The sequence below is a fragment of the Caretta caretta genome, chromosome 1 (assembly GCF_965140235.1).
Source record: "Caretta caretta isolate rCarCar2 chromosome 1, rCarCar1.hap1, whole genome shotgun sequence".
NCBI classification, from domain to species: Eukaryota; Metazoa; Chordata; order Testudines; family Cheloniidae; genus Caretta; species Caretta caretta.
In genome coordinates, this window is record NC_134206.1 from 195,373,261 (window position 1) to 195,383,910 (window position 10,650).

General features: G+C 42.7%; 1 non-coding gene across 1 annotated transcript; it reads left to right on the forward strand.

The window, feature by feature from the left end:
* Window positions 1-225: 225 nt before the first annotated feature.
* LOC125630717 (U1 spliceosomal RNA) lies at window positions 226-389 on the forward strand. The gene has a single exon (XR_007354768.1). It is a non-coding gene; the product is annotated as a U1 spliceosomal RNA (small nuclear RNA).
* The last annotated feature ends 10,261 nt before the right edge of the window (window positions 390-10,650 follow it).

Below are 10,650 nucleotides of genomic sequence, written 5' to 3' on the forward strand. Positions count from 1 at the left end.
GAGGGTTAACAATATCACTAACCTGCTGCGAAATGCTTCAGAGTTAGGGACAACAGCCTGCTCCCAGGCTCACCTTCTCCCAACTCACACAGGGCACATGGAGTTCTGCAAATAACTGCCCTGACTGAGTCTGACCCCAACAACAGCGAACCTATTGGAGCAGACTCAAAACTACCACACCCAATTCCAGAAGCTTCTGGTTGTGGAGTGCTTAATGTGCCTAGCAAACTTACCCGGCAGGGGAGATACCATGATCATGAAGGTGGTTTTGCCAGGGTGAGGCTCATCCATTGCACTGAGGGTGCGCTGATCTCTGTGATTTCCCCAAATGCGGAAAACTCGACTGCATAATTTGTGGTAGTCGGGGACCACGTTCACACTCTCCCCTGGAAAAAAAATCCCCAAAAGAATGACCCAGACACAACTCACTCCTACCTCTCGTCAATGGGTCTCTTAAAGTAACCCTGCACATGGGTTACAATGAGAACAAGGAAACAGACCAATGGCAGGATGGCATCAGAAGTTCTAAAAACTATTGGCCAGATCCTCCAGCATAGTTAATGGAGCAATGCTGATTTAAAACAGCTGAGAATCTGGCCCTATATTTTTTAGTAAAGGCAAACATTGGAAAGGGAGAAGAAAATAGAAGAGAAGAGTAGGATGAGAAAAAAAGGATGTAGAAAGGGAGAGAGTGTCCTTGTTGCTGGAGAGGTTTGCGTATGCCATATTAATGACTAGGAGGAAATTGTGTATTGACTGTTTATATTGACTTCCATTAGTGTTATTAAAGTGAACCATGAATTTCATTCATAGTCTTATTTTCCACACTTCAAGGGGGTTTATTCTCCCATCAACGTGCAAGACATTTGCATGCATGCCTCCCGTTAATGCTAATGGGAATTAGACATGCACATTTTCTCTGCAAATCCCCACTGAATATTGTGCATAAATCCCACATGCATGGATAGATTAATAGGCCCAGAGATAGGCTGTGATTGCACACTTCTTAACCCTTAGTTTGTTTCTTGACTGTAACTCTAATGACTGCTGTCTTTTTCTAGGATCAAGGGGACAGATTATGTGCTGAATTACTCGCTATGTAATTGCGCTGAAACCAATGCTCAAACTTCTGTAAAGCAGACAACGCAGAATTTAGTTCATTCTTCTCCTTTTATATCTCAGAGTAGTTAGAGTTGGCTGAATAACTTTCACCAAATAATTTACTTGATGAATTTGGTGATTTTTTCTTCCAATTAATATTTTCAAGTATTTTCTCCATAATTTGCCCATCTCTACTTACACTGAATATGTATTCAATACTTGAAAATATTAATTTGAGTCAGAGTATGACACTTTAATGTGCACAATTTATGCAACTTAAATGGTTCACTAACTCTTTTTTTGGATGGCCTAATAATGGGCCAACTCCTCTGCTGATGTAAATCAGTGATGCTCCATTGACTGCTGTGGATCTATGCCAGCTGAGGATCTCTTCTACTGCATCTAATAGCAGCTACACTGTAGCACCAGAAGATTACTCAGTTGTTCTGCACTGTGGGTTGCAAATAGACTGTGCCCTCTAAATAGCATATTGTTATATTATAAATGGAAACGATACTTTGCTCTCCTATACCAGCTTTTGTCTGAGGAGTTCAAAGTGCTCAACATAATTATTTCATTTTGCCTCAGAAATTCTTGTGAAGTATGAAAATCTCTCCAATTTTACAAGAAAAATTCAGAGAGGTTAAGTGACTTGTCCAGGGTCAGACAGTTCAGTGCCACAGCCAGGAAGAGATCACACGAGTCTCAGTCTAAGTGTCATGCTATCACCAGCATATGGTTTTATACCCCTGTCAGTTACGGATCTGGCTAGTAATGACCTCTGATATTTTTACTCTCATTTTCTGGTGGATACTTAGCCAAGTGCTACAAGCAACCCAGGAATCAAAGCAGCATCATTCCTTCACCTTCCTGGTTGATTTTTGCTCAAGGTATTTAGGGTGGCAGCAATAAAAGAGCAATACCTTAGTGTTTTGCTTGTGCTAGAAAGGAAAAGGATTCAGCAACAGGGAAGCAAGTCTGGAGGGACTGGCTTATGATGCAAAGAACCCAGTGAGCAAAGTTCTGCCCTGACTTACACCCTTGGGCATCTGGTGAATTTGAATTTGACCCCATGTATCATACAGAGTGGCCAAATGGTGACTCTCTCTCTCTCTCTCTCTCTATTAATTTGAATGGTGTAAACAGTAGATAGGAAGGAATTATTTGGATTGGCAACAAGGGGACAGAAGTGGGAGCAAGGGGATAAAATGAAGTTTGGGACAATTGAGGATGAATATCATTTAAAAAAATACTGACAGTGAAATATATCAGATCTTTCCCATCTCTGATTACTGTCCTATTTGGAACAATTGCATAGACAGAAAGAGGGATATTTTTAAAAGCATGTGGAATGGTACAGTATATCCTGTGTATCCCTGTAATGTCGTCTGATGGGAATCCTTGTAAATTAGTCACACTGAAAACTGAAGTCCCTGTGCAAGAACTTCGATACATAGAATTAATATTTGCTCTATCTACAGTGTAACAGTTACCACACAGCAGTATTTATATTGCTATACAACATATTTCCAGTCACTGTGGCATCTGGGTACCATCCTATTCTAAGTACAGTAAATTGATGCAGAATCTCTGATGTCAGTTACTTGGAGCAAATGTAGCCCTTTTAACAGTAACTACAGTACAGTAGGGACAAAAGTAATTCCCTTTGGCTGGGGTTTACCCATGAGAATTCCATGCCTTAGTGACTGTGTTCAAATACATGGCTGACAACCACCAAATACATGGCTATAGTTCCTGATTATTGGGACTGCGTTTTAGCCATCTAAATTGATCTCATTTTGCAAGCAGCTGCTCTGACTTTGGGGCCCACTAGCATCGGGAGAACAGTTCTCATCAAGCTGGTGTGCTTATTAGTACCTTGTCTGATCATAGTTGAGTTGTGTAGGAGCCAAGTGCCAATCAGAGATCTGTGCTGCCTTTATTTGCGATCAGCTTTAATGCAGGAAACATCATTTGATTCATTATCCCCAGCAATGTTGGGGTTTCCTAGTGATTTAACATGCTTGTAGTTCACTGTGCCACAATTTACAGCTTCTCCCTGAGTACCTCACACTCCTGTACACTGTCTGGACATGCTAAATGAAAGGCATTTCTACAGCAGATAAGCACATTTTCTTCAAGGGGGGCTTTGAATTTTAAATGGTATGTTAAACCACATCCATAAGTTGTGGAGGATCATACTGCAAAAATACGGTTCGGCATCACAGTCATCTGTAAAACTTAATTACTGATGAGTAAGATGTGGCAATAAAAGCACAGCATGCTTCTATCGAGTGGCCTTATTAACGAAGGGGATCACAAAATTCGAAAATTAACCATCTGACAAATGAGAGACATTTGCATCCAAACAAAGAAATCCCAAAGAGAGACTTGCCCAGTTGGTGGTAATTTCCAAAGCCTGAAGATGTTTTACCTGGAGACAGGTTGGCTTCTGCATGAAGTTACCATTCAGGCACAATCACATTTGGGCTGAAAAGAGAGTTAAGTCTACAATATCCATCATCCAAGTTGGGATTTTCAAAGGAGCCTAAATGAGTTAAGTGTCCAACTCCCAATGAACTTCTATACTTATGAGGCACTCACCCCCACTCTGGTGAGCCTGGGATAGATGCCTCTGTTGACTGTTATCGATTGTGGCATCCATTTATGTTTTCCATCAGTACCTGAGGTGAGATTTCATCAATCAATTTTAGGCACCCCACCAATTTTATATGTAGTTTAAAAAAAAGTCTTATGCAGCAGAATCTGATTTCTGGAACTGCAGAAGCAGCAGCAGCTTTGGTGGAGAGCTGCCAGTGTCACCCACCCACTGTATATGGGAAAAGATGAGTGAAGCGGAAAATGGAGACAGGCTGTTTTATTTAAAGGAATAAATAGAACATTGTGGAAATGACAGGCTGGAACTGAAGACAATGGCAGGTAAGTTACAGTATCCCAAAAGCTCAAGGTTATTATAGTCACCCCAGATATATCCTCTGAGCTAAAGACCACAAGGTATTCATATAGATGGTTTGAGGGATGCATAACTGGCTTCAGTACATGAAAATATTCCTCTCTCTGGTCTGTGTGGGAGGCCCCCGGTATTTTTTCCCCTATTTAATCAGCACATTCACTTAAAATTTGCTGACGGTTCTTGGACTCATAAGTAATAGTAATGTACCAGTTTCATCAAATCAAAATGAAACATGCAATTTAGAAAGCTAAATAGAGCAATAAAGTATGTGATTATTTAATAGAAAATAGGATTTGAGATCCTTCATGGCATCAGTCTACCACTGCATTTTGTTTGTAACATAGTCAAGTCTTCAATTTCTAAACATGTCTTGCATATAAATATGTTTGTGTGGTACTGTACTGCTCATCCATTTTATCTGCAGTAATAGTGTGCTATAGTATACACAAGGCCAGATGATGCCTATTAGGCACAGGCTTGTGTTGGTGATGTAGAAAAAACAACTCCAGGACCTCTCAGAGCTCACTGCACTGCCCCTTATGACACTAAGGTGTGTTCCCTTCCATGGCAGGCCATTTCCTGGAAACATGGACGAGAACACACACCACCACCCAAAAGTTTGCTGTAATTGATGGGCGGTGATTTTTTTTTTTTTAACCTCCGTTACAGTGTAAAGAAATAAAATAGAAGATGGGCAATCAACTACTAGAAAGCTCTCCCATTGACTTAACTACTCCAGCCCCCACAAGGCGCAGTAGGTATGTCGGTGGGAGCTCTCCCGCCAACGTAGCGCTGAACACACCGGCGCTTAGGTCAGTGTAACTTACGTCACTCAAGGGGGTGGTGTCGGCTTCCTCTACACTACAGCCTATGTTGGCAAAACTCAGGGGTGTAAATATTCCACCCCATTGAGGAAATAAATTATACCAACATAAATGTTCATGTGCACAGCATTCAGGCAGTGGAAGAGCTTCTCCCGCCAGCACAGCTTATGCTGCTCACGGAGCTGGTTTTTGAATGCCAGACGCTTTACAGCGGCGCAGCTGTATGTATAGACATGGCATATTCCCATCTCTGAGCAACATAAGTTATACTGACATAAGTGGCAGTGTGTACATAGCCTTAGCATTGGGAGGGTTCCCGATGAATGGAGAGAAGCTGAAACAATATTCCTGTATTCTCTAGCAGGGAAATAGAGGTGATGGAGCGAATTACAGACATGAAGATGCTGAGGGCCACGTAAGTACCGAGTTTAATAGATCTGTTTTTGTCCTAGAAAAGATTTGGGAATCTTTAAGGAACAAAACTAGTTAGCTCATTATAAAGGGAGACTGTCAGTGAGGGGTTCAAGAAAAAGAGGCCTTGTCAGAAAAATCTGACAGAGTTCATTGATGAGGTGACCAAGAAATGAAATGAGGGTCATGAGGCTGCTGTAATTTAACCTGGGCTTCAGAAAGTCTTTTGACAAGGCTTTGCATGAGAAGTTAATGAGTGAAATGCTAGTTTTTGGAATCAGAGTCAGAATAATAACCTGGATAGAAAAGAGATTACTGAACAGAGAGTAGAAGAGCTCTGTAAACGGTGGCAAGTCCTTTGGATGGTCAAAATAAGATTTCTGACAACATTCGGTGCTGGACCTATTTGTATTTAACTCTTATTGCACATATACTGTCTGGAAAGTGGAATAAGTTGACACTTTGTTATATAGAACATGCACTTTAAGAATACCTTTGTTAAGTAGACAGACCTTAACTGTGTCCTATAGTTACACTGCAGGACAATAATTGTACAATAAATGTTAAAGCATTTAGGCAGATTGAATGGAGGGTATAAATATTTTCTCTTGATACTGTGGGCCAGTTCCTGTGCTCTGGAAACAAAAAAGTTCAGAGGATGAAAGTTTTAGCAGACTTCTTGACATGATTAGTTAGCAGCACATGCCTGACTTTTCCCTTGGATTTTCACAGATCTGCATTCATTGATCTGGTTGTGAGATATTTGTTTGTCTGGACTTTCGACACACATGTCCAGTGTTCAATCTATACCCAGACCTGCATCTGCGAGCTAGGTTTAAGCATTTAAAAATAAAGTTTTTTTTGAAGGTGCCATGTTTTGACTTCACATCAAAAAATCGACTCCATGATAATCTATTTACCTGGAGACAGCTCGTGCTGTTTATTATTGCCCTTCCTCACGTTGTGAGAGATTGTGGCTGGGCCCTACACGCCCACACAGTGAAGTAACAGACAGTAAGACCCCATCCCATTGAGTGGCATTGTGATGCAGAGATTGCCCTCTGGTTCATAATTCCTCCCCTGCTCCTGAGAGCTAGTTATTTCCTGCAGGGCTATACCAGTAGTTAATTACTAATGCTCCCCACCTCAGCACACACACACACACTCACTAGCTCATCCCCTCTGGTCAGTGAGAGAGTAGCTAAAGCTCTGAAAAGTACCCACCCACCTACTGCATGGAGGACGCAGTTACTCCTGTGCACTTTGGCCCAAGATTCAGATAGCCTTCACTGCAGCTGGGAGGTGCGATTCCAAGCTCAGGTAGACAGATAAGCTAGCTACACTCAAGCTAGTGTGCTAAAAATAGTAATGTGGCCACAGTGACATGGGCAGTGGCTCAAGCTAGCTGTCTGAGTATGAGCCTGTCCACCCCTCCCGGATATGTACTTGGGTGGCTAGCCCAAGCTGCCACTCATGCTAGCTCAAGCCAAGCTAGCATATGTCTACCGGAGCTGGGAATTGCATCTCACAGCTGTTGTATAGACATAGTTATAAGTCCCACTATACTCCCAAGTAAACCATTCACTGTGAATTGTTCATTCAGCCCGGTACAGCAATTAAAAGACAATGGTGATGTTTCAAAAGATGTCAAATTAAAGTTCAGGTAATTCCTATTGAGATATTTTTCACTGCTGGAAATTTCAGCGCCACACTTAAAGGGAGGGTATGTCAATTTTGCCTCAATGTAGGTTATTTTTGCCAATTTAGAAAATACTGTCTTTCATTGTAAATCTATACACAGGTTTATGGTCCCAAAGCCTTTCAGGCAGCGTTGCTCAGCCACATGGAGGCTCACTGTGCTAGATCTTGCACCTGGATCTCTGGATTTGTAAGCAGACGTGAGCGACCTCACGTGCAGCCAGATGGCTCCTGAGCGAATGTTTGCGTTGGTTGAAAATTCTAAGTTAACCCAAGTAAGGGCAGCATTTACTAACGCTCAACATTTTCATTCAGGATCATCTTACTTTTATAGTATCGCAATGAAAGAAGTGTTTTTTAATAAAATTCCACCTATTTTTGGCCAGATCACAGTCCTTCTGGGTGCCGTATCAATGGAAACAAAGAACTCAGGGCAAACGGGTAAGCTAACAGACACAGGGTCCTGGTTTGACACCGAGTAAGGATAGCATAAGGAGGTATATAATTAAGGATACTTTGTGACACTGGCTGGTCTCCATTTTTGCAGACCATTTTTGTTAAGGGATTAACAACAGGATGTTGAAGCCTTTTTCTTCTAGATCACAGACTCGAAAAGTAGGCCAAATGAGTAGCAGCCAAAAGCTGTTACCTTTTGGAAGAGGTTTACTGTGACATGAGTTTGGTGGCCACAGCCCAGTTCCAAGTGGAGATATGACCACATCACAAAGAAACCACTACAATAACTAGGTCTAACTGGCCCTTGCTGTTGACACGGTCATCAGAGTCTCCAAGGATTGGTTGACCATGGAGATGCAACTCCTCTCTCATCATTAGAATTAGTCTCTACAGAACAGAATTCTTGTAAGACATATACGATATGATACTCCATAGTTTTCTGTAGTTTCATTTTTTCCTGTTCATTTTTTAAAATCAGAATGAAAAACATAATTGGGAAGGAGGGACGAAGGGTAGATTGTTACCTAGCTGCTCAGGAAAGCAGTTTTACTAGCTGAGTTGCTGATATTGAAGCAAAGTGACAACACAATTTTTCATTAATATAGAATCTGATTCTATTGTGGAGCAATTAATTTTGTGGTCCACAAACAAAAAGTTGACACCTGACTCCCAGCAGACAGGGGAGCACATTTTAATCTCACCCTTGCAAAATTCCTCTCGCCCACTCAAGCCAGGGAGTTTCTTTCTTGGCAGATGAGTAACAGATCATCAGTTTTCAACTATCAGTGGAAGTGGCAGATAAGCAGAGTTAGTGCTTGGGCCAGTCAATTTTCTTGTCAGTTTTGCAAGGCCATTTCAATCTGATTTATATGTCATTTCTACACACAGTTCCAAGGAGTAGATCCCAAAAACGTGGGGTTCAGAGGACATAAGTGATGGATACATTTGTTAAAGTCATAGGATGAAATATTGGCCCCAATGAAGCCAATCGGAGTTTTGCTGTGGACTTCAGTGGGGCCAGGATTTCACCCATGTATCTGATACGGCTCTCATTTACATAGGCTTAAGGATGGTATTCACTAGAGTGACAGATGACTGGGCCTATAATACTGGGCTATACTTGTAGAAAGGTATCTACTCCTGCTCTAAGACAAGAGACGTAGCAGGTGAATGTATCCTTGGTTCCTGTCTACATTGTGGAAGCAGTGTCATTCCAACATTTAGTCAGTCTCAGAAAAAAGGATTTCTAGCTAGGAATAGGTTTCAGAGTAACAGCCGTGTTAGTCTGTATTTGCAAAAAGAAAAGGAGGACTTGTGGCACCTTAGAGACTAACCAATTTATTTGAGCATCAGCTTTCGTGAGCTACAGCTCACTTCATCGGATCCGATGAAGTGAGCTGTAGCTCACGAAAGCTTACGCTCAAATAAATGGGTGAGTCTCTAAGGTGCCACAAGTCCTCCTTTTCTTTTAGCTAGGAATAGTGTCACCGCATCCACTGATTAGGAAGATGAGTTAGCAATTTGACTAAAAAAACCCCAGAAAACGCCTCATCATCAAAACCAAAACTTTTCGTGGAAATGTAACGTAGTTTCAGTAAAAATGTCATGGTAAGTTTTCTCCGGTCCTGGATCGATTGGGTGGAGACAGGGACTGGTGGAGAGAGGGAGAGAGAGTGAGGGCTTGTCTACACGCAGAGCGCTGCAGTGGCGCAGTTGCACCAGTGCAGCTTGGTCACTGTAGCCCTTAGGCTATGTCTACACTGCACACCTTACAATGGCGCAGCCATGCCACTGCAGCCACGCCGTTGTAGGGTGTGCTATGTAGTCATTTTTTGTTGCCGGGAGAGAGCTCTCCCGGCAACAAAATAAGACCACCTCCAACGAGGGGTGGTAACTTCATTGCTGGGAGCGCGGCTCCCACCGATGAGGCACTTTTTGTAGTTAAAACTTTTGTCGTTTGGGGGAAGGTGTTTTTTCATAACCCCGAGAGACAAAAATTTTAACGACGAAAGTGGCAGTGTAGACAAAGCCTAAGTGAAGATGCTAGCTACGCTGACTGGAGAGCTTTTCCCATCAGCATAGATACTTCACCTCCCTAAGAGGTGGTACGTATGTCAATAGGAGAAGCCCTCCTGCCGACTTAGCACTGCCTACACCAGGCATTTGGTCAGTATAACTGCATTGCTCAGGGAGGTGGATTTTTCAAACCCTGAATGATGCAGTTATACCAACATAAATTCTGGAGCATAGACCACGGGTGAGTGACTCAAGTCCCAGCTCTGCCCAGTTCAGAGCAGGGACTTTAACCCCACTCTCCCACATCCCAAGTGAGTTCCCTAACTGCCAGCCTATTCTGAGTGCGTTGGATTTTATCCTCTCTGTCTCTCATTTTTCATGACAATTTTCAGAATATCTAGATTTCATTGTGATGTAACCCTTCTGCCAGACAGAGTTGGCAGCAACAAGGGCCGGGTTCAGGATCTAGGGGTTCCTTTTCAACAATACAACACAGTACCAGCTTGAGCCCACACCCAGTGACCTGGGACAATTACACACACACCCCGGGGTGCCTCTAAGAGGCAATACTTCCTCTCTCACAAGCACAGCATCTGAGTAGCAAAAACTGTTAATAAAAGGTGGGAAGTAACTCAGCGTTAATTTGGGAAAACACCTCAACTAGGGTTCATAAAAGAACCACAAGCAAAAAACCCACCCCCAAGAAAGTTGGGCAGTGTCCTTTTCCCCTCAGGTTCTTAAGTCCAGCAACCCAAAAGTCCCTTTAACGTGCGCTTTCCTTCTCTTCACCCCACTCACAGTTCCTGCCCTTGGTCAGTGCAGCCCCTGAGTTCAGAGGTTCATGTGCAGAGTTCACCTCATACCCTAGGTGGAAGGGGAGGGGAGGTAAGAAGGTAAGAAGGCACTCACCAGCCACCCACCTGCTGAGCCTCTCTGCCAGCTGCCCACCTAGCCACTCACCGAGAGGCCTTCAAGGCCCACCACTCAACACAGCTCTCAGTGATTTCAGATGTTAGTGGGGGAGCCTTACTGCTGGTGCGTACTGGGAAGTCTCTTACATCAGAGACACTGTCCCAAAGTAGGTCTAATACTTAGACCTAGATATCAGTTATTTCAGCAAGTAACAAGACTCTCAAGTGAGTCTAAATTAGCTCTTTTACTATACCATGG